This window comes from Lithobates pipiens, unplaced genomic scaffold (assembly GCF_037356315.1).
Source record: "Lithobates pipiens isolate NorthernLeopardFrog02 unplaced genomic scaffold, aLitPip1_a1.2 Scaffold_10, whole genome shotgun sequence".
In the NCBI taxonomy this organism is placed as follows: domain Eukaryota; kingdom Metazoa; phylum Chordata; class Amphibia; order Anura; family Ranidae; genus Lithobates; species Lithobates pipiens.
This window is the reverse complement of record NW_027507686.1, coordinates 173,068,893-173,092,291: the sequence shown is the minus strand read 5'-3', so window position 1 is coordinate 173,092,291 and position 23,399 is coordinate 173,068,893. Positions and strand designations below refer to the sequence as shown.

General features: G+C 45.0%; 1 protein-coding gene across 1 annotated transcript in view; it reads left to right on the top strand.

The window, feature by feature from the left end:
* Positions 1-15,522: 15,522 nt before the first annotated feature.
* Positions 15,523-23,399, top strand: part of CRACR2B (calcium release activated channel regulator 2B) — a 124,805-nt gene continuing 116,928 nt past the window's right edge. Inside the window, exon 1 of the mRNA XM_077459901.1 lies at positions 15,523-15,550. The gene's annotated coding sequence lies outside the window, so the exon portion shown is untranslated. The remainder of the gene's footprint in view (positions 15,551-23,399) is intronic.

Here is a 23,399-nt window from a genome sequence, read left to right as displayed (position 1 = left end):
TTGCGTACACACGATCACACCAAAGTCCGATCATCAAGAATACGACGGCGTACAACATGTATGACAGAACTAGAAAAAGGAAGTTCAATAGCCAGTAGCCAATAGCTTCTGTCTCGTACTTGCTTTAGAGCATGCGTCGTTTTTGGTCCGTCGGAACAGCATACAGACGAGCGGTTTTCCCGATAGCAATTAGTTCCATCGGAAATATTTAGAACATGTTCTATTTCTAGGTCCATCAGAATTTGAGAAAAAAAAAGTCTAATGAGGCATACACATGATCGGAATATACGATGAAAAGCTTCCGTCTGACTTTTTCTGTGGGACATTCCGCTGCTGTGTACGCGGCATTAGACCGGGATGCCAATGAAGTTCATATGTGTGTAAAGCAGGTGTCCCAATACTTTTGGTAATATAGTGTATACACAGTATCTCACAAAAGTGAGTACACCCCTCACATTTTTGTAAATATTTTATTCTATCTTTTCATGTGACAACACTGAAGAAATGACACTTTGCTACAATGTAAAGTAGTGAGTGTACAGCTTGTATAACAGTGTAAATTTGCTGTCCCCTCAAAATAACTCAACACACAGCTATTAATGTCTACGGCTCCATGCACACTGAAGCTCAAAAAAGCTTTTTCTGGACGCCAGATTGCTGGCAGAAAACGCTGGTTGAAAAACGTGCTTTTAACAGTGTTTTGTACTAGCGTTTATGGGCGTTTTCGATAAAAATACACAAAGGACACTCCAAAAATCCCACATTCCAAACTCCTACAATGCATTGAAAAAATAGAATGCCGAACACTAATTAACGCGCGTTTATGAGCGTTTATAAGCGATTGTCGTTTTTTGGCAGTGAAAAACGGCACTTTGAACGCGAATTTCTGGCGTTCAGAAAAAAGCTGATAAACTCCACTGCTCAATAAAGCTAAAAAACTTCCATGTGTGCATGGACATATAGGCTAACATAGAGTGGAGTTTATGGGCTTTTAAAAAAAAAACGCCCAAACTCCAATAAACTGCAGTTTATGAGCTCCAGTGTGCATGGAGCCTAAACCTCTGGCAACAAAAGCTGACAACAGAGGAGTCCCGCTGTCAGAATACAGAAACGCAGCGGGGAGGATTTCTTCATTCACCTTGAATGTGTGGATGGGGAAATCTGTTATTTTTTTAATTTTTTTTGATCAGCTGGCTGGATGATCAAAAAACCAAAGAAAAAAAATGATCCATGTATGGCCATCTGAAGAGCGTACACATGCAGGGATCTGATTGTAGTGGATGACCACACATGTTTTCTGTACTGCATGTACTTTATGACTTTAGAAGTTAATCTCTTCCACTCCATTTGTTATGGTATCCACCCAGAGACTAAATTATCCCCCATGCCTGCACACACATGTTGACTGTAAATAGCAGCTAAATAAACTGTTCTGTTATCTGTATAATTACATACAGCAATTTTACAGCACAGCAAAGAGAGCACATGACTGGAATGAGACTATCCTGGTTTGATAATTGCAACTCCACCTGCTACTTCAATTGTAGAATACTAGACTACAATGGACATCCCAGGGTAGTTAGGACTAGGAGTACGTTACTGTGTGTATGAAACAAATACTTATAAAATATTTTTTGGATTGTAAAACTGAACCTCTCTCATTTTTTTCTGTAACGCTATTGTTGAGATTTCCTTACTTCCTCTCAGGACAGGAAGTGATAGTAAATTTCTCCAGCGGGGGGCACAGATTGAGCCAACTTTAGTTTTTCTGCCTGTTGTATTATTCATGATGAACAGGGGTGCCCAACCCGTGGCCCGGGGGTCAATTGTGGCCCGCGGAGCCCTCTGATGTGGCCCGCAACCTCCTGCTCTGGGATGGAGGGTTGGCAAGTCCAGATTGTGGAATGCCAACACACCATCTCAAAGCAAGGGTGTTATGAATGAAGCCGGCGGTAGAGGAAGCAAGTGGCAAAGTACAGCTAAGCCACAGGCACACTGCACTGCACCCTCAGTGTGGGTAAACCACGGCACGTCAGTGTGAAAGCAGCCTTAGGCTACTTTTTACACGATCGGTTCTGACGCGATCAGAACCTCCGTCCCCTTCCATCTGGGAAGATCTTACCTGAGGGTCCATAGAGTTGAGGGGGCTGTGTCTGTGTCAGCTCTGCATATGCGGAGTGGACATGGACCTGTCATCCGCCCACTCATTGTGGCCCGTGACTAGTTACCAAGTTGCTTAAGTGGCCCTCGCTCTTCAGAAGGTTGGGCACCCCTGCCCTATGTGCTCTCCTCCTGCTAAAACACTCTTCCTCCAATTGGGTCTCCAACTATTCAGGGCTCATTCACACCAGCTCCATTGAGCTGCATTGGGTAGCATTGGCCTACAAAGTCCCAACACACAGACATGGCAATTTGCCTTATGTCCTACTAGTAGAGTTTACACCAACATTTGTAAACCTGTTGCATTTTTGCGCACCTTGTTGAAATTTGCTGTGTCCTTTTGCAAAGCACTGCCAGGCATAGAATTAACTGAACTGACAACATTAATAAAGTTAACAAAGCAAGCACTGAGGTGCGTTATACAACCTAATGCAGCATGCGTGCACACCATCAGCAAGTGCGTCCGCTGGTGTGAATAAGCTGTCAGCGTAAAGCGCCATACACACGATCAGAAATTCTGATCGTCTGATGAGATGTAAGTTTTTGGTTAGAAATTCCGACCCTGTGTATGCTCCATTGGACTTTTGCTGGCAGAATTCCAGCCAGCAAAAGATTGAGAGTTCTCTATTTTTCGGTCGGAAAAAGTACCAATCGGAAATTCCAATCGTCTGTACAAATTCCGACACGCAAAATTTCTACGCATGCTCGGGAAACAATTTGACGCATGCTCGGAAGCACTGAGCTTCATTTTCTCGGCTCGTAATAGTGCTGTATGTCCTCGCGTTCGTGGCGGTCGAAAGTTCAGAGAACTTTTGTGTGACCTTGTGTATGTAAGCCAAGCTTGAGCGGAATTCTGTCAGAAAAACCATCCAAGTTTTTTCCGACGGAAAATCCACTCGTGTGTATGGGGCATTAGTCTTTGTTAACCTGCCTGAATATGATGAATTAGGCTAATTATGTTTAGATTTTCGTCAAAATTGCCATGTTTCTGAAAAGAGATCTGTATTCGGATCGACTTTCAGTGGCATTTAACCCTGTAAATCAGGGATATGAAATTAGCGGACCTCCAGCTGTTGTAAAACTACAAGTCCCATCATGCCTCTGCCTCCGAGTGTCATGTTAGCGGCTGTCAGAGTCTTGCTATGCCTCATGGCACTTGTAGTTCTGCAACAGCTGGAGGTCCGCTAATTGCATATCCCTGCTGTAAATGGTGCACCAACACACACACTGTCTGAGTTTGGGGACATGCACCCGTACTTGCACGGCAGCACGGCTGTCCTAATGGGACCATCGGCTGTGTCCATGCAGCAACTGCATCCCTATAGTCATGAATGAGACTGCCTGCACATGGATGCACAAACCTGTGCATCTCTTTCAAGTAAAGACTGTCCTTTGCACAAGTGTATCATTATTGTGTTATTTTCAACACCCCACTGCAAAAATGACAGTTCGAATCTGATTTGCTCCTTTGGCCATCTATATTTTGCTTTCTTCTGTCCCATTGCAAATGATTTCAAACACTATCTAGGGAATGTTTCTGGTAGTGCAGTTTTTTTTAATCAACTTTCATCAGTAATGATTTCTGTTTGCACCCTGGATGGCACACTTTTGATCATTTAAATAGTAATGATCCTGGTCTTTATGACGCTTATAAAATATAAGATGATGCTTATAAAATATAAATGCGATGATGTAAAATTTCTTGTTCCTATATCAATTAGGCCCCTTTCACACGGGGCGAACTCCGTCCATCAGATCTGCCTGATCTCTCCACTGATCCATGCTGAGCGGATGACAGGTCCATGTCAGCTGCAATATGAATTTGCGGACACGGTCTCCTCTATGAGGTGGTCGGATGGAAACGGACCGCCTGACACCTGGGGGAGGATGTCTCAAAAAATACCAGAGGACCCGCAAAAGTGAGGCACTATGTGAAATATCACGTGTTAGGTACAAATTGTGCCAATCCTATTAAGGGAGAGAGGTCGAAGTAGAGAGGTTTGATGTGGTATTTATATGATGTAAACCAGGGGCGTTGCTAGGTCTACAAAAGATCTGGGGCTAGAGCCCATAGCAGCATAGTAAAGAAAGTCATACGCTTGGACGGGCATACACATGTATATACAGTAATATACGTGTGTGTATGTGTGTGCATATATCCCCAGAGAGCCCCCCATTTACATCGGAGTCCCCAGGGAGCCCCCCCTTACATCAGGGTCCTCAGAGACCCCCCACATCAGAGTCCCCAGAGAGCCTCCCCTTTGCACCAGGGTCCCCAGAGAGCCCCACTTACATCAGGGTTTCCAGGGAACCCTCCTTACATCAAGGTCCCCAGAGAGCCTCCCCTTTAAATCAGGGTCCCCAGAGAGCCTCCCCCTTAAAATCAGGGTCATCACAGAGCCCCCCCTTGCATCAGGGTCCCCAGAGAGCCTCCCCTCCTGTTGGGGACCCCTGCAGAGACTTGGGGCTATGGGCCCTAGATTCGAGGCTGTAGCCCCAAAAGCCACCCCCTAGCGACGCCACTGCGTAAAATCATGCATTTTTATAGAAAACAATCCTAAACTTACAACATGCATATCTGAGAAGTGCCTCGAATATATTTTCTGAGTAACATCACGCATTTTTATAGAAAACAATCCTAAACTTGTAACGTGCATATCTGAGAAGTGCCTCGAATACCTTTTCCTAGGCACCTATCTCCACAGGCAATGATAGGTTTAATACGCATAGCAAGAAAATTAATATATTCTGTCAGGCCGTGGGCCAAAATAGATTCATGAGCACTTCTACGCAGTCAGATGCATATGTATTATACCCACTATAACAACTACAGTAGCGCGGGATTCCTTCGGGGCTGTACGGAGCAGGTAACGTTGAATGGTTCCCTGCTGCAGCTCAGCTGAGTCAGCGGGTGAGAGCTGGAAGCCGCCATAGGTATAGCGGGTGTGTGCAGCAGGGAAAACAGTCTGCCAGCGTCAGGAGAGCACAGAGCTCAGCGGTACACGTCTTCAGTCTTCCATCGTCGGCCACGCCCCACACAGTACATTTTTAAAAATAGTGCATGCGATCCAATGCAATTTCAGACAATTCAAGTGAATGGAATGAAAATTACATCCCACTAAATCACACTAGAATCACACAGGAGTCACAGAAGAATGCAGAGTGCATCCCTGTGCCATTCTGATGTGAACCAGCCTAAATCTTTAAAGGCTGCAGCACCATGATACAACTGCTTGTCCTGTTGTAGGACAGTGGCGAAGTGACCCTATTAACCTAAAAAGATGCACAATTGAGCGGCGGTGTCACAAAATGATACTTAAGTCCAGGCACTGCAGGGTGTTTCAGTGCTGTGACATGTGGTGCTGTGCATTGGACTGCATGAAAATGTAGACATGATGCAGCGCACCACAACTCAACATAGTGTTATGGTGTTAACAGGGTACATAGATAACAATGGTTTTCTATGAGCCATACCAAAAGTCATGCCAAAACCAAGACTATAATTGAGCGAGATACAAATTGCATGGCGTGATGAGCGAAAGATACTGACTGATTTTGAATGACCTAAGTCGTTTTGGCGGATAAAAATGTTCCGAACAGTGTCAATCTATAGTGATTTTCATATTTTATATTGGACATGTTTATTTGTATGACTGTAGCACCCTCTACTTAGGTAGGGGCTAGAACTGGAAGCTAGGCCTGCTTGTTTTGATCTGTGTGGGCTGGGAGTGGTCAGAGTAGGCTGGTGACTCACAGATAGCATCAGTTCTGGGTTACCTCTCTCTGGCTTCTAGAGGATTCTATAGAAGAGGAAGGGAAGAGAGGTGGAGCTGCCTGGGGTGTTCTAAGAAACCCTGACCAATCCCCAACTTGGATTGGCAGGGGACAGGCCTCCTTTGATACCTAGAGTCAACCCAGCTGAGAACGGAGGGGTTGTCGGATGGAAGAACAGGAGATGGAGCACTAGGTTGTCGGGGCCTTTAAGGGTGCTCCCCATTCTGGAGGGGGGGTGGGGTGACCTTGGGCCTGAAGTTTTAGTGCAGGACGGCGCCCTTCTGGAAAGCAAGGAGGATCTGGTCAGGAGGCACAATGAGAAACCAAAGAGGACAGCAGGTGCTGCTGGGCAAGTCTTCAGGAGGGAACCAATGGTGTGTGGGCAGCCAGGAGTGCTGGTGAGTGACATGTGCTATTGGGAGTACTGAAGAGGCATGCCAAAGAAGACTGGGAGGCAACAGTCAGAGCTGGGTGTGAAGCCACAGGCAGTGAGGTCACAGGCAGTGGAGTCGGGCAGCTGCAGCCAGGGGGGCTGGCAGGGCCCGGAGAGGTATTGCTGGGGGCAGTAGTCCCCCATAGGACAGCTAGCACTAAAGGACTTCCTATTCTATATTTTTGCTACATGAAATTGGACCGGCGGTCCCTGCTTGCAAATGTCAACTTCTAGGGCCTGACTAACCAAGTTTTGGGTCTAACCGTGTGCTAGCTGTGCCTGGAATCAAGTGCATAGTTGCCAACTGTCCCGAATTTCGCGGGACATTCCCGCCATTAGGACATTTGTCCCGAATTAATTTTGTCCCGGGAAATGTCCCGCGAAATTCGGTTTGTCACGGGAAATTGAATTTCCCGTTTTTTTGCCGCCGGCCGCTAGAGGCCGCCATTTTTTTTAACAGTTATATGCGCGCGGCAACGGCGGCCAGTATGAATGTGTATGTCGGGGGCTAGTCGGATGCCAGTCGGATGTCGGGGGCCAGTCAGATGTCGGGAGCTAGTCGGATGTCGGGGGCCAGTCGGATGTCGGGGGCCAGTCAGTCGGATGTCGGGGGCCAGTGACAGTCATGGTATGTGGCCAGTCTGAGAATGTGGGGGGCCAGTCTCTGAATGTGGGGGCCAGTGGTATGTCGGGGGCCAGTCTGTGAATGTGGGGGCCAGTGTTATGTCGGGGGCCAGTTTGTGGATGTGGGGGGCCAGTCTGTGGATGTGGGGGGCCAGTTGTATGTCGGGGGCCAGTCTGGAGATGTGGATGTTGGGGCGGGGGCCAGTCGGATGTTGGGGGCCAGTTGGATATCGGGGGCCAGTGACAGTCATGGTATGTAGCCAGTCTGTGAATGTGGGGGTCCAGTCTGTGAATGTGGGGTCCAGTCTGTGAATGTGGGGGCCAGTGGTATGTCGGGGGCCAGTCTGTGGATGTGGGGGCCAGTCTGTGGATGTCGGGGGCCAGTTGTATGTCAGGGCCAGTCTGTGGATGTTGGGGGGCCAGTGGTATGTCGGGGGTCAGTCTGGAGATGTAGATGTCGGGGCGGGGGCCAGTCAGATGTCGGGGGCCAGTCGGATGTCGGAGGCCAGTGACAATCATGGTATGTGGCCAGTCTGTGAATGTGGGGGTCCAGTCTGTGAATGTGGGGGCCAGTGGTATGTGGGGGCCAGTCTGTGGATGTGGGGGGCCAGTCTGTGGATGTGGGGGGCCAGTCTGTGGATGTCGGGGGCCAGTCTGTGGATGTCGGGGGCCAGTTGTATGTCGGGGGCCAGTCCGGAGATGTGGATGTCGGGGCGGGGGCCAGTCGGATGTCGGGGGCCAGTGACAGTCATGGTATGTGGCCAGTCTGTGAATGTGGGGGCCAGTGGTATGTCGGGGGCCAGTCTGTGGATGTGGGGGCCAGTCTGTGGATGTCGGGGGCCAGTTGTATGTCAGGGGCCAGTCTGTGGATGTTGGGGGGCCAGTAGTATGTCGGGGGTCAGTCTGGAGATGTGGATGTCGGGGGCCAGTCGGATGTCGGGGGCCAGTGACAGTCATGGTATGTGGCCAGTCTGTGAATGTGGGGGTCCAGTCTGTGAATGTGGGGGCCAGTGGTATGTGGGGGGCCAGTCTGTGGATGTGGGGGGCCAGTCTGTGGATGTCGGGGGCCAGTTGTATGTCGGGGGCCAGTCTGTGGATGTTGGAGGGCCAGTGGTATGTCGGGGCCAGTCTGGAGATGTGGGGGCCGGTCTGTGGAGTATGTGGGGGCAGGTCTGTGCAGGATGTGGGGGGGGAGGTCTGTGCAGGATGTGGGGGGTCGGTCTGTGGATGTCAGAGGGACACCAGATGTAAGGAGGGGCTCCGCTGATGGACACAGATGTGAGGAAGGTACCTCTGATGGGGCACCTGATGTAAGGACAGACTCTGCTTGGGACACCTGATGGCATCTGGTGGCAGGCAACGTGGCTAGTGACGCGCTCATGGCTACCACTGATTCTGCATTATGGTGAGTGGAATGATTTCATTTCATATTACAATATAATAATAGAAATAATGCGCTTCAATCATCCTGACACCATAACAATCATGGCGCCGGGATGATTGAAGTGCCAACACCAGGTATTTGGAGTATCTTTATCTGCTGATTGTCAAACTCTGGAAAACACATATTACTATTGTGGTGTAGGATCGGGGGGCTGCTGTCCCTCCTTCCCCCCCCTCCATCCCCCTCCTTTCCCTCTCTCCATCCCCCTCCTTTCCCTCTCCATCCCGCATTCATCTCAGACTCTAACCACACCCCTTTGAGCCATGCCCCATGTAAGCCACGCCCACCATTTTACGCAAACCACGCCCATTTTTCGCCACGGCGCGCTGCATTTTTGCCTTTTCCTATGCCACACCTATAAACGCATGCCCCGCCCCCTAATTATACAACGAATCCGCCCACTGCCAAATAAGTGTCCTGAATTTTTTTTTTACAATGTTAGCAACTATGCAAGTGTTGTGCAGGAGAGAGGGAGTGATAGTCTCCAACCACTGTTACTCAAACTATAATATTGTATAATGTTAATGATCGTGGTCAGTCATGAATAGCTTCGGATGCCAACAGCCTTTTATTGCAGTGTATGGGCTCTGCTGTTGCAGCTATCCGCACAGCTGACAATCCCAGCCACAGGAATCAGTAGGTTGTTGCTGCTGGGATTTGCAGTGTAGCAAAACACCCGAGCAAATGGAGCCTGAGACTCGGGTCCAAACTGACGCAATTTGGGATCTGATTTGTGAGACCTCAAGTCCCATGTCATATAAAATCCCATGTAAGGCTCCATCACACCTATGCATGTGGCTTTTGAGTATTTCTGCAGTGCTTTTTGCTGTGCTTTCCCTGTTTTTGCACATGCGTTTTCCATTTTTGAAGCCTTTTTTTGTTGTTTTTTTACTTGGCCAATTTGCTGTTGGGAAGATTAAATAATGAGTGTAAATATATGGAGCAAATAGACCGCGCCGTCTCTTTAAATAATATATTAGCAGCTGACACTGCAAAAGTTTGCAAAAAATATAAAATACTATATATGGAAAAAAGTGCAGTGCTGATGTGATATCATCAGAGTGAACAAAAAACTGATATGACTACATACTCAGTACAATGACCTCATATGCATAAAACAAGTTCTGATAGCAAATACATGTTCTACAATGGAAAGGTCATACAATCCCCATATAGTCTCATAGACAGAAGTGAACAAACATTAACAACAAATAGTGAAAAAACAATAATGTGAAGCAAATTTTTTTTATATATGTGCTTCGTGAATAGATATCAGAGTCCATAAATAAATATATAAGACAACATGGTGACTTGAAGTAAATGCTTGGTGCAGACACTTTGTCAGTAGATAATCCACCACCAATATAAATAAGGCTTACCGGAAACGTTGAACCCAAATAGGCGTACGTCTAATGAGTCATTAAAGATTGTGGCGTAATACACCCAGGGGAATCTTTCATCGGCACATACAGCATCCAGTTGGGGGTAAAATTTGTATGGTCCTTGACAACACTACTTCCAAGTAGATGACCACCGGAAGGATGATGGCCAAAGGATGGATCAGAAAATTTCTCCCAAATGGTGTATTTTATAGGAAGAAGAAGGAATAGGCCACATAGTGTGATTCCATTTCAATATAAAAACATTTATTACTGTATTTATTGCTGTATTTTTCACCATGAAAATCGGGTGCAAATACCGTGTGCGTGTTATACGCCAATACAAAAATGTAAGTTTTTTCCGGAAACTTCCCTCTTAAAATGAATGTGCGTGTTATACACCTGTGCGTGTTATACGCCGATAAATACGGTATATATAAAAAGGCAACACTCACATTTGGTGAAGATAAAAAGCACTTTGTAATAAAAGTATGGAATGTGACGCAGTGGCATCAGCAGAGCCCAACCCAACACGTTTCTTAAGATGATGATGTCTTATGATGTCTTATTAGACGAAATGCGTTGGTTACTTCACGTGGGCTGTGCGAACATGCCGGAGCTCATCCTTACTTATATATATTGGTGGTGGATTATCTACTGACAATGAAATGTCTGCACCAAACATTTACTTCAAGTCACCATGTTGTCTTAAATATTTATTTATGGACTCTGATATCTATTCACAAATGCATATATATTCAATTTTTTGCTTCACATTATTGTTTTTTCACTATTTGTAAGTTAAAGTGGAGGGCCGACCAAAAAAAAAATACATTAATAATCTTAAAAAAATAAATAAGTGTTTTAACCACTTCAGCTCCGGACCAATAAACACCTACAGACATGGTCTATATGGTAGCGATGGTTTTAGCAGCCCATGGCTTGTTACTGGCTCCTTTAAGCTGTAGGTAGAATCCTGATTAATTGTGTGTGGCGGCCAGCCAACGCTTAACCACTTTCAGACCGGACCATTTTGCTGGTCAATGACCAGAGGTCTTTTTGCAATTTCGCACTGCGCTGCTTTAACTGGTAATTGCGCGGTCATGCAATATTGCACCCAAACGAAATTTGTGTCCTTTTCTTCCCACAAATAGAGCTTTCTTTTGATGGTATTTGATTGCCTCTGCGATTTTTTTTTTTTGCGATATAAATGGAAAAAGAGCGAAAATTTTGAAAAAAAAAAGATATTTTCTTCTTTTTGTTATAAGAAAAATCGAATAAACTAAATTTTAGTCATACATTGAGGGCAAAATTTATTCAGCCACATGTCTTTAGTAAAAAAAATGTCAATAAGCGTATATTTTTTGGTTTGCGCAAAAGTTATAGCGTCTACAAACTAGAGTACATTTTCTGGAATTTACACAGCTTTTAATTTATGACTGCCGATCTCATTTCTTGAGGTGCTAAAATGGCAGGGCAGTAAAAATCCCCCCCAAATGACCCCATTTTGGAAAGTAGACACCCCAAGGAAATTGCTGATGGGTATGTTGAGCCCATTGAATATTTTTTTTTTTTGTCCTAAGGGATTGAATAATGACAAGTTGTCACTAAATGATATATTGCTCACACATGCCATGGTTATATGTGGAATTGCACCCCAAAATATATTCCGCTACTTCTCCCGAGTATGGGGATACCACATGTGTGGGACTTTTTGGGAGTCTAGTCGCGCACGGCACCCCGAAAACCAATCACCACCTTCAGGATTTCTAAGGGTGCAAATTTTTGATTTAACTCCTCACTACCTATCACAGTTTCGAAGGCCATAAAATGCCAAAATAGCACAAAACCCCCCAAAATGACCCCATTTTGGAAAGTAGACACCCCAAGCTATTTACTGAGAGGCATGTTGAGTCCATGGAATATTTTATATTTTGCCACAAGTTGCGGGAATATTACAAACTTTTTTTTTTTTGCACAAAGTTGTCACTAAATGATATATTGCTCACACATGCTATGGGCATATGTGAAATGACACCCCAAAATACATTCTGCTGCTTCTCCTGAGTACTGGGATACCACATGTGTGGGACTTTTTGGGAGTCTAGTCGCGCACGGCACCCCGAAAACCAATCACCACCTTCAGGATTTCTAAGGGTGCAAATTTTTGATTTAACTCCTCACTACCTATCACAGTTTCGAAGGCCATAAAATGCCAAAATAGCACAAAACCCCCCCAAATGACCCCATTTTGGAAAGTAGACACCCCAAGCTATTTACTGAGAGGCATGTTGAGTCCATGGAATATTTTATATTTTGCCAAAAGTTGCGGGAATATTACAAACTTTTTTTTTTTTTGCACAAAGTTGTCACTAAATGATATATTGCTCACACATGCTATGGGCAGAAGTCAAATTACACCCCAAAATAAATTCTGCTGCTTCTCCCGAGTACGGGGATACCACATGTGGGGGACTTTTTGGGAGCCTAGCCACGTACGGGACCCCGAAAACCAAGCACTGCCTTCCGGATTTAAATATAAAATGCTACCAAAAAACCTGTTAGCGATGGCAGGGATCAGGCCTGACTCTGCGATCGCTGCAGTTATGTGTTTAGTGTTTTGTAAGTGACAGTGATCGATCGATACTGCACTTGGGTGGGCTGGGCAGAGGGGCAAAACGCAGGTGCTAGCAGGTATCTGGGCTGATCCCGCTAACAATGCGTTTTTTTGGAACCCTAAACTGCTGGGGACACTAGTATAGATCTGATCAGATCAGATATTGATCTGTTCAGATTCTATAGCACTACGGGAGGTGTATGCTTTGCGTGTGGGTGTTAGCGGTACTGGCACTAACCTAGCGCTGCCTGGGGCGACGCAGACCCTGACCCTAAAACCTAATTGATATCACCCGCCGGGTGATCAGGGGGTTAAACCTTTATTGGGTAATAAATGGTGGGTGCCCTGATGCTATAAAAAACAAACTAACCAGAGTCACCCGTAACACTTATACGGTGATCAGTGGTGAAAGGGTTAACTAGGGGCAATCAGGGGGTTCAAATTTTTATTAGGTAGTATATGGGGGTCCCTGGCGCTATATAAAAACCTGACGGGGAACCTAAATAACTAACTGGCTAACCAGCGTCACCAGTGACACTTATACTGTGATCGCTGGTGAAAGGGGGTGAAAGGGTTAACTAGCAGCAATCAGGGGGTTAAAACCATTATTGGGTAGTATATCGGGGTACCTAGCGCTATAAAAACCTGGCGGTGAACCTAAAAAAATAACTAGCTACCTAGCGACACTAGCGACACTGATGCAGCGATCAGAAAAATTATCGCTTAGTGACACTGGCAAAAGGGGGTGAAAGGGTTAACTAGCGGCAATCAGGGGGTTAAAACCATTATTGGGTAGTATATCGGGGTACCTAGCGCTATAAAAACCTGGCGGTGAACCTAAAAAAATAACTAGCTACCTAGCGACTGTAGCGACACTAATGCAGCGATCAGAAAAACGATCGCTTAGTGACACTGGCAAAAGGGGTGAAAGGGTTAACTAGCGGAAATCAGGGGGTTAAAACCATTATTGGGTAGTATATCGGGGTACCTAGCGATATAAAAACCTGGCGGTGAACCTAAAAAAATAACTAGCTACCTAGCGACACTAGCGACACTGATGCAGCGATCAGAAAAATGATCGCTTAGTGACACTGGCAAAAGGGGGTGAAAGGGTTAACTAGCGGCAATCAGGGGGTTAAAACCATTATTGGGTAGTATATCGGGGTACCTAGCGCTATAAAAACCTGGCGGTGAACCTAAAAAAATAACTAGCTACCTAGCGACTGTAGCGACACTAATGCAGCGATCAGAAAAACGATTGCTTAGTGACACTGGCAAAAGGGGGTGAAAGGGTTAACTAGCGGCAATCAGGGGGTTAAAACCATTATTGGGTAGTATATCGGGGTACCTAGCGATATAAAAACCTGGCGGTGAACCTAAAAAAATAACTAGCTACCTAGCGACACATGCAGCGATCAGAAAAATGATCGCTTAGTGACACTGGCAAAAGGGGGTGAAAGGGTTAACTCTAGGGGCAATCAGGGGGTTAAATCTTTATTGGGGGGTGAAAAAAGTCAGCAGCTACAGTGTTTGTAGCTACTGACTTAAAAAAAAATAAAAAAATTATTGGCCGGAACGCCCCTTTAATGTTTGTTCACTTCTGTCTATGAGACTTTATGGGGATTGTATGACCTTCCCATTAGAACATAGATTTTTTTTGCTATCAGCACTTGTTTTATGCATATGAGGTCATTGAACTGAGTATGTAGTTATATCAGTTTTTTGTTCACTCTACTGATATCACATCAGCACTGCACTTTTTTACATATATAAGATTAAATAATGAAAAACGCGTGAAGAAAGCCCAAAAACGCGCTACATGCTTTTCTTTAGCATCCCCATTGAAGTCTATTGAAACATAAAAGCAAAAAAAGTAGCATTTTGCATTTAATAAAGTCCCTGACCTTTTCCAAAAACACAGAGGCACAAAAATGCATTGATGTGAGTGTGTTCCATTCTGCAAAAAGCATGAAAAACGCATTGGTGTGAACCGAGCCTTTTGCCGATTTGACAATGTCAAATCGCATGCCAAATTGGAGCCATTCCTGCACTACTTTTGGCGACTTCGTGGGCGATTTCAATAGACACGTGCATTAACCCGCACAGATGTCTCTCAAATCAGCCCCCGAAGTTGGACTGAAATGCCGGTTTGAAAATGTGCGAATTCAGCTGAAATCACACAATTTCAAACCTGCATTCAGTGTGAACTTAGGCTTAGTCAATGACAGCGGTCTTAATTAGCACCACTGCTAAAAACTTTAGAAAATGTTCCTGTACTACTTGACTGTGACTTCTATCCGACTTGTGCCCATAGACTTTAATAGGAGTCGCCTCCAAGTCGGATCCTCATCTATATTGGTGTGATTTGGATCCGACATCACAGGAAGATTACCCAGGCATTCCCTGAAAGTCGCATCAAGATAATTGCCAGCAAATCACCAGGAAAAGTAGCTCTTTAGGTCGCAATAGTGTGAACCGAGCCGCCATTCACACTGAGCGCGGGTTTGAAACCCGCATTTCAGTGCGAGTTCGGGGCGATTTGAAAGGCATCTGTGTGGGTTCATCCACAGATGTCTAATAAAATCGCCCACAAAGTCGCCAAAAGTAGTGCAAGAAGTACTTTTGAAAATCAGTCGGAGTCGCAGTGAATGGGACAGTGCCGTTGCCGGCAAATGCCTGCGATTTGGCATGCGATTTGACATGTCACACCGTTGCAAACGGCGGGGGGCTCAGTCCATTTTAATCACTTAGAACGTTTGTTTTATTTTCAAATCTGCGCGGCAGAAATAATATTTGGCAGCAGATCAGTCGCTATGGGCAACGCAAACACTTGTCCTCCTGGGAGCTTTCAATGTTCTCTTCCTATTCAGATTTACTCGGACACGGCAAGGAATAAATAGGAGAGAGATCTGAATTAGGCTGAGCAAATTCCAACACAAAAGCCAGCAAGGTGGAGCCTGACAGTCAAGCTTCACAGCAAAGGACAGGTTAACAAGGCAACAGTCTTTGTATAAGTGGGCGGGGTGGTGTCACCACCTCCTGATGAACCCGCCCCCCTCTACTCTAACAGGATCCTGGTGAAGATCTGTAATAACAGCAGGTGCACCTGGCAGCGGCAGGTAAGAGGACTTCAGTGTCTTTCCTATGTATTTCTATGGTCCAGGGTCACAGCATGGGGATCTGAGCTTGTTGGGAGCCTGTCAGGACATAAGACAGCTGCTGTACTTCTAATAGATGTGACTGCACAAAGGGTTAACCCATGCCTTCCCTTTCCTGATCGCTCACCTGACGTTGTCATGTTGTTCTAGGTATCACTCAAAGAAAGTCTGTGAGCGTACGCTTGTCCTGATCTGTTTGTAGAAGGTGTTCACCTGTTGAGATATAGCTAAAGCCAAAACTTTTTTGAGTTTTGAATAGAGTAGGAAATGGTTAAAACCCGGTTTGGTTTGTCAGTGTCCCCTTAGGGGTATTTTCCTTCACTTCCTGTCCTGGAGACAAAATGTAATGTGAGCTAAGCTATATATAAAAGAAGGTTAAAACCCTCTTTGGCAGCTGTCATGGGAACTGGTGTCCCCATTGGAACATTTCCCTTCATTTCCTGTTCCAGGGACCACTGTAAAATTTAATGCATCCGGGACACAGATGGCAAGAAAAATTGTGACTGGTTCTAATGCTTCCCTGCACTGTCATAAAAAATTTAAGTTTTATGTTTTTAGGGTTCTTTCATGCGGGACACTGTCCATAAACAGATCCTTTGCAGAACGGGACAGGTGTCACCTTTTGCCTGTTGAGTATTTTGCTGCATTTTGGCAGTGGACCTTCCTGTACCCTTGTCCAATCTTTGGGCAGCCGGACTTTACATCAGGCTATCTACAATCCATCGTGTTTAGGTCTGGGCTTGGATGGGCTTCAAGGTAAGCAGATGTAAAGGAACGCACGTCCTTTTACGTCCGCCTGCCCATAGACATACAAAGAGCCCCCGAACGAATCCGTCTAATAAACTGACAGGTAGACCTGATCAGAAGAAAGGACCCTTGGCGTTCACATAGACTGACTATTAGGGCCACACACTGCCAAGATCAGAGAATTTCTGTAGTGGGCACAGTGAGGTGTCTCCATTCAGGAGGCTGGACAAATCAATGACAGGCTGACACTGGCCACAGATGTTCATGTGGTTTTTGCATTGTGGTTTATATGCAGTTGGGGACAAATGTGCACCTCTGGATGCCATCTCCGCCTGCACATCTGTCCCTAACCACAGGTAATCCCTCTGTGTAATTATATGTGGGCAGTAACAGCCTGTCATTGATCTGTACAATCTTCCTGTGTGCAGTTGATCAAACACCTGGCCATTCCCACCGCAGAAATTCTCTGATCTCAAAGCCCCCATTCACATTGGAGCGACTTGTCATGCGATTTGACAAGTTGCACCATATTGCCGACAATCACACTGTTCAAATCGGTGCAATGCCGACTTTGCGGTGCCGCACTGATTAAAAAAAGTAGTTCCTGCACTAATTATGGCGATTTCTGGTGCAATTTGCATAGACATCTGTGCATGAAGCTGCACAGATGTCTTCCAAGTCGCACCCAAAGACGCACTGACATGCGGCTTTGAAATGGTGTGATTTCAGATGAAGTTGCGCGATTTCAAAGCAGCAGCCAATGTGAACAGGGGCTAAATGCCACCCTAATCGGCTGTGTGGGTGAACCCCTAAATACCATTCACATTGTTTGTCTGCAGGATGTGGATGCCCATACATAGGCAGATATTGCAGCAATTGTGACAACAGGTCAGATATATCCTTGTAGATGGCTTTCTGTTTATAAAGGCATCAACTTTTCCATACATGTTGTCCATACGCTGTCACAATGGATAGAAAGACTTTTGTAGGCTGCACAACTGATCAAACTGGCATATCAGTGTCAGCTCTTAAATAACTGTAAACTGGCTGCCAATCTTAGTCTGAAAAGTGTTTCACTGTGGATCGCTTTTCAGAGGGTGGTTAAATCTTTCATCCTTGTGAAAGAAGCCTTCCGACTTCGCAAATAATGGAATATGTACATTGCAGTACAGTGCCATTCACAGTAATATACATATTATTATTATTTATATACAACACACACAAGTGAATAGTTTGCATTGTTATGTGCTGTGTTGCCAAAAACTGCCCATGCCCATTTTTTTTTTTTTTTTTTTCTGTGTCCTGCGCTGGCAGCTGATTTGTAATGAATGAACTACCTTAGCCCTGCAAAGCGGGCACTTTTAACCTCTTCGGAGGGGGTTAAAAGCGCACCACTAGCAACAGCAAAGTGTCGCTTAAAAAGCGGTAAGTTGCACTAAATGTAGCGGCACTTTACTGCTACTGCCCCCTTCGAGTGTGAAAGTGCCCCTAAATATCCACTTTGGGAGGATAGCCCTTTTGTTGCCAGGCCTTGCACCCCACTTTATTCTGATGTTGCTAGGCCATTTTTACAGGCTTTGAGGCCTAATTCACGCCAGTCGCTGCGCAGCAGCCGGTGTGCGTTGCAGTCTGGCGGGATCGCTGCAATGTCAATACACCAATCTCAGCTCACGTGTTTTTTTTTTTTTTTTTTTTTTTTTGTAAAAGGAACTTTTTTCCCTTCATAGCGCTTATACACCACTGCAGTGGTGGGAACCAGACTCATAGGAGATATGGCTTTTCTCCTTCTCTTGCAGTGAGACTGTGTTAAGCCCCCTACACAAGAGAGGACTTATGTCCGACAGACTTCCGAAGGAGTTCTGCCGGAGTTCCGACAGAGTTCTGACTGACTTTTCGACTGAGCGGACTTGGCCACACACAATCACACCAAACTCCGACGGATTCGAACGTGATGACGTACGACTGGACTCGAATAAGGAAGTTCATAGCCAGTAGCCAATATCTGCCCTAGCGTCGGTTTTAGTCCGTCGGAATAGCATACACACAAGCGAATTTTTTGGAGGGCCCGGGTCCGGCGGAGTTCCGTCGGAAAAATTTGAAGCATGTTCCATTTTCTAAAGTCCGTCAGACTTTTGTGAATCAAAAGTCCGTTGCAGCCCACACACGATCGAATAGTCTGACGGAATCATTCCCTCGGACTTTGGCTGTTGAAAAGTCCGCTCATGTGTACGCGGCATTAGAAGGCCCTATTCAATTATCCCACTGCACCTTATGTGAATGGTCCCTTTGGTGTAAGTCTAGGAATAGTTGTGTGTGTGTGTGTGTGTGTGTGTGTGTGTGTGTGTGTGGCCTTGTTTACACTTGTGTCGCTCTTTGAAGAGCGATCTTCATTTAGATTTATTTTTTATTTAGGAGCATTTGAGAGGCGGTGAGAAGGGGCTGCATTGCCTATTCACCACTTGTTGTAACCCTCTAAATGCCAGACTATCAGGTCAGATCTGAGTGTGCACTGTCGTCCCATTTACTTGAATAGGTCGCGATGGGCAGGCAGTAGTGCCGTACAAACAGTACGAGGGGTATATTTCCTGTTCCTCAGCAACTGCCTTTCTAGCTAAAGGGGGAGTGAATTTAGGGGCAGTAAAAACATAATTTTAACAAACCCCTCCCCCAGCCGCTGGTGTAAATGAGTCAAGTTAGTAAAACATTTTTGAGTGTGAAAATCATTAACGTCACTGTAAAGCTCAAAAATGAAATATGAACAAAGCATATCCCTCTATAGTGCACTTGTCTCAATTAAGGGCAATAAGGCTAGGTTCTGCATTTTAGAAATCGCAACCCGCATGGGAACTGCAAATGCATGTGGTGTACCATTAGGTTTAATGGCACCTGTACGCATCCAGGGTGGTTTTCTGTGCAGGTGAACCTAGCCTAATGCCCTGTACACACGGTCGGACTTTCCGACGGAAAATGTCCGATCGTGTGGGCTCCATCAGACTTTTTCCATCGAATTTCCGACACACAAAGTTTGAGAGCTGGATCTAAAATTTCCCGACAACAAAATCCGATTGTTTAAATTCCGATCGTGTGTAGACAATTCCGACAGACAAAGTCGCACGCATGCTCAGAATAAATTACGAGATGAAAGCTATTGGCTACTGGTCCATTTATAGTCCCGTCGTATGTGTTCTACGTCACCACGTTCAGAACAATCTGATTTTTCGACAACTTTGTGCACTGTGTGTATGCAAGAAAAGTTTGGGCCAAAATCCATTGGGAAAAATCCGACGGATTTTGTCGTCGGAATGTCCGACCTGTGTGTACAGGGCATTAGTGTCATTTCTGTTTGCTGCTTTGTTCCTCTATCAGCATGAATCGCTTATGACAAATTTTCCTGACACCAAGAAAAAATAGGTGACAGGGGAGGGATCTCCAGCTGATTGACTGCCTCAGCTCTGTGCCTGTGTGGAGGGGGTGGGGGGGGGGGGGTTCTTCCCTGCAATCAGCTCTCAGAGCTATCCTCACTGAGCTCTGTAGAGTTTAAATTCAGTGCTTTTTTTTTTTTTTTTTTCTTCTGACAGCTCAGACAAACTTTATAAATTCTGTATTTTGAAGACATGTAGAGAAGAGGAGGACTGCAGAAAAACAGGTACAAATTATGTAGGAGGATTTGTTTCATCTCTCTATCACCCGAGGCCAGTCACTTCACTGGGTATATGTTACAACCACTTTAAAGCTGATCTCCTTTGGCAAACGGAGTTCAGTTTCAAAGCTAGAAAAAAAAAAATGTGTGAAGTACGATACAGGGCCCATCCTTCTATTTCACAGCATATACGCAAACAAGCAGTATATACGCACATAAGCAGTATATTCTATTCATACGGCATATACGTACAAAATATAGACAATTCTACACAAAAAAACATGTAAAATAATAAAAAAAAAATGCAATGTCCATCAGCCCTAATATTGCATCCATATCCACATATGCAGGTATGGCCTTCACTACAATGCTTTTGATTTGCAAACTCTCCAAACATTGAGCTCTACTTTAATTAAAGGTCTTTCGTAACTACCGGTACATCTTTAGCTACAATCCTTGTATTGGTTCCTGTACCATATTTGATTTCTCCCCATAAGTAAAATACTATTCCTTTTTTTAAGTGGTATTAAACCCAAAAACAAAAATGTAGAATATGTGGGAGTCTGAAGTCTACTAAGTTTTTAGAGGTAGCGGCTGCATTTGTTTTTTATGTATTTTATTTTTTAGGCATTTTTTAAATTCATCTTCTCCTGGTGAACCAGACAGTAATTTTTTTCGTGGTTTTTTTATTTATTTTTTATTTTTATTTTTTTCCAACTTTTTTAACAGACCAAGTTGTCCAACATAAATGGCAGTTAGAAGTTTGAGATAAACCATTTACCACTTTTCAGAGGGACTTGCAATGGTCCGTTTTTTTTTTTTTGTTTTTTTTTATTATTATTCATTTATGTAACACTTTAATTACAAAAGGGGGGACGGGACTGCGGGTGTGAGATTTTGCTCGAGTTCTATTTTGCACTAGACATCTAAAGGCCCATACACAGGATCATAAAATTGTACGAAAAATACTGCTTTCAAATCGATCGTACGATAATCTGATCGTTCGTACACAGCTTTTCAGAGCTGATCACGACAGTTCATCCAATATCCAATCGGACACGCATTAAAAAAAACTTCTCGTATGATACAAGGATCGTATCATTTTGATCAGTACAGTTGTCCCCAGACTGACAATGCTGCTGTCCAGAGGTGTCTCTGTTGCTCCAGAGTGGAAACACTAAAAAAAAAACAGGAAGTACTCAACCTGTTACTAGCGGTGTGCTTCATGTGATGTGGAGATACCTTCCATCCACAGGGGGCTTTTGCCCCAATGTTAGTTCTTCCCTGTATTGTCTTCATTATTATGGATACACATAGTGTATTGTGTGTGTATGGGCCATTGTGGCTCTCTGCCTATTTTTGTCTTCAGTCCTGACTGCTTGATCCTTATGTATCATTAAGGCTCACACTTTTGAGAATTGGATGCGGTTCTCCGCATCCAATAGGTAATAGCAGGAGATTTTGACTGGCTCTCTATGGAGCCGGTTCACAGATCTCCAGTGCGAGGCTGCACAGGAACCATGTACGTCTTTTGGTCTGTTTCAGGCCCAAATGCAGCCATAAATTTGGGCTTAAAGCGGAGGTCCACCCTAAAGTGGACCTCCGCTCATCGGAACCCTCCCCCCCCTCCGGCGCCACAATTGGCACCTTTCAGGGGGGAGGGGGTGCAGATACCTGTACAGTACAGGTATTCTGCACCCACTTCCGGGATAGCTCTCTGCGGAAAGGGGCGTAGATTACGCCCCTTTCCGCAAGTGCCCCGCTGCCTGCTGGGAAACACACAGATCCCAGAGGCAGCGGGGACCGTCCTTATTGCGCAGCGCGATTCGCAGTAGGGAACCGGGAAATGAAGCCGAAAGGCTCCATTTCCTGATTCCCATACCCAAGATGGCGGCGGCAGCACCTTACAGACGATCTAGAGATCGGCTTCGGGTGCTGACATCGCGGGCACGCTGGACAGGTAAGTGTCGCTATTTTAAAAGTCAGCAGCTGCAGTATTTGTAGCTGCTGGCTTTTAAAAAAACAAAACAAAAAAAAAAAAAACGCGGGCTGGACTCCCGCTTTAAATCCTACCTGTAATGGTGAACAAGGACGCACCGGACCCTTGCTATGAGCTGCATGCGAAGTTGGTGTGAACCCAGCCTAAAACTTTAATTTAAAAAAACGAAATGGGGTGTGTGTTAGGCTGGGTTCACATGCGTCTGGCTGCGGTTTGCAGTTCGGAGTCTGGTGCATTTCTGTTCACTGGATCAGGTGCATAAAAACACACAGGACAATTTTTGAAACCACACCGCTGCCGTCCCGCACATGTGTGAACCGGCTCCTGCGAATTGGATGCGGTTTAAAACGCATCCAATTGGCTTATATGTGAACCCAGACTTACTGGCTGAATCATCAAATAAAGAGAGGAAAGGAAAAGGAATGCAGCCGCCACACTGAAGGATTTATAAGCTACATTGTCCAGCCAAAACAATTATTTTTTTATTTTTTTTATAGACTGGGAGGAATTAGAACCCCCTGTCCAGCAGTATTTTTAATATTTAGAAGAGTGTACCTTTACAACCCTTTTACGTATGAATTTTAATCAGGTCTGCCTGTCAGTTGATCGGTAGGTCCTTGGAGCCCTATGGAAGTAGGATGTAAACAGACTTGTGTCCATTCACACCCGCCTACCTCTGGGTTCGTCCAGGTCTGGGAGGAAACAAAAAAAAACGGAAAGACTGCATGCCAATTATTTTTTTTTTCCTAGATTGGAGGTAGTCTGATGGAAACAGACAGTGGACTCCTAAAGTGAAACTCCAGCCATTTTTTTTCAATTGGCAATAATGTAGTTTTACTCACACCAGCTGATCATATTTTAGCTTTAATAAAGATCCTGATAAATTGCCCAATGTCAGAAAGTGATTTTAGCACTGCTATTGACAAATAGGCCACATAGAGCTTAACCCATGCTGTGGCACAATTAACCCTAAACTGCACTTTTTTTTGTTTTCTAAGTGTAGCAAGATCCCAGGCCTCCTTTTGATCTAAAGAGAACCTCCAGGGCCAGCAATAGCTGACATCCTTCTGTATGTAGTGGGTTGTGAGGCATGGTGGGTGCAGAGTTGTTAAAGTTATTGGGTGCCAGATACTTCTTGGATGCAAAAGAGAGTTTTTATTTCTCGTAACAAATCTTTTTTTGGGGAGAGAGGGTTAGAGCCAGGACACCCTTAGGTAGTTGCAAGATTAATTGTCAGACTCTGAGACTTTAATAGGAGGACAGCCATGCAGGGAAAGAGACGTTACATCTGCATGTGTAGGAATGCTGTCTCCTATGGCAACAGTCTTTAACAGTTCCAAACACAAGGCTTAACAGTTCCTTAATTTTTCACTACAATCTCTCCTTGTAGTTCTTCAGTACACTGAGCTCCCAGTCTCTCACTA